Below are 1,538 nucleotides of genomic sequence, written 5' to 3'. Positions count from 1 at the left end.
GCCATAGTGCAAGCTATAGTGATTTAGAGTCAGAGGACATGACCCTACTTTTTACTACCTGTGTGATCTTAGGCACAAACTGAGGCAAAGACAGAGGGCATTCTAAAGCTGGTGAGGCTGGAATGCATGGGTAACATTCCAAAAACAATGCCTACCCGTCCCAGATAGCTGGAGGAAAACATTGGCACAGGGAAATAGTAGAAGATAATATTGGAGAGAGGGGCACACAGGAGCCAGATTGCTAAGGTTTTAGTTAGCAAGACAGGGGGTCTAGAGCAGCAACTCTTTCATCCTAACATATTTGACTGGGAATCAAAGATCTGGGGTCAAATCCTCAAGTTCCTCTGACTACCAACTGTGTGTCCAGAGATAAGTCACCTACCCTCTCTGAGACTCAGTTTCCTCATCTGTAAAATTAGGGGGCTGAACTAGAGGACTGCTGGGTCCAGCTCTAGATTTTATGATCTGATCACCTCTGATAGCAATAGACCATAGAGTTCAAAGGTCAGAGCAAAAAGGGACCTTTAGAGAACATTGAACCCAATTCCCTCATTTCACAGATGAAGAAACAGGCTCACAGAGGGGATGCATTAGTGCAGAGCTAGTTCTAGAACCCAGGTCTCCTGATTCAGTCACTCTATTTGTCTTCTATTCCAAACCTTGATCTGAAAGCCATGCTGGAGTGGGGTTGTATGAAGCAGGGCTCTGCCTCCACAATTGTGGGCCTTGGACACCCTGCCTGGGGTAATCAGCTTTCTAAAGCAGAGGGAGGCTGCTTCCATGACAACCGTATTTGAAGCACCAGGCCAGCCCCCTGCCACGCATGGTAGGGAGATGGGAGGCACAGAAATGTGCTAATCAGTCAGCCTGCTCTCTTTGATTGTCTGCTCCTCTCAGGAATATTGAGACCTGGAGCTATGAATTACATTAAAATAAGCAGTCCAGCCCTTGCTGCTGAGGGCTAGAGGAGTAGTGGGTGACGTCCAGGGGTCTGGCAGATATTTTAACCTCTGGCTTACAGCTCCTGTTTAAAGCTGAGCCTTCATTCCCAGAGCCCTTCCTAAATCTGGAGGCACAAAGCCCCACTTTGAATTATGGCTCTAGTGTTTAGCAGCTGTGTGAAGCTAAGATGCCATTTAACTTCTCTGAACTTGGTTTCCCCATGTATAAAATATGGATAATAGCATCTGTTTACCCACAGGGTTGGGATGAGGAAAGCCCTTTTTTGGACCTTAAAATGCTACATAAATATGAACGGTTTTTCCTATTCATCCACATAGCTTCACTACAAGGCAATAATCATAACTGACATTTACGTAGTCCCTAAAAGTTTGCAAATTCTTCATATATGTAGCATGGCTGATAAGGGGAATCACCTGATCCTCTGCATAGAGGCCTCCCTGGGAGTTGGGCATGGACGCTGCCTTTTTGGGGATGGATGTGTGTTCTAGCTCAGAGATGCCCTTATTGGTTCCTGTGACTGGGGAGGCTACTCTCTCTCTCTCTCTCTCTCTCTCTCTCTCTCTCTCTCTCTCTCT

The sequence above is a fragment of the Petaurus breviceps genome, unplaced genomic scaffold (genome assembly GCF_028583685.1).
Source record: "Petaurus breviceps papuanus isolate PSGF00001 unplaced genomic scaffold, PetGlider_PUasm1.0 90591, whole genome shotgun sequence".
NCBI lineage: Eukaryota > Metazoa > Chordata > Mammalia > Diprotodontia > Petauridae > Petaurus > Petaurus breviceps.
Note: the sequence above shows the minus strand (reverse complement) of the source record.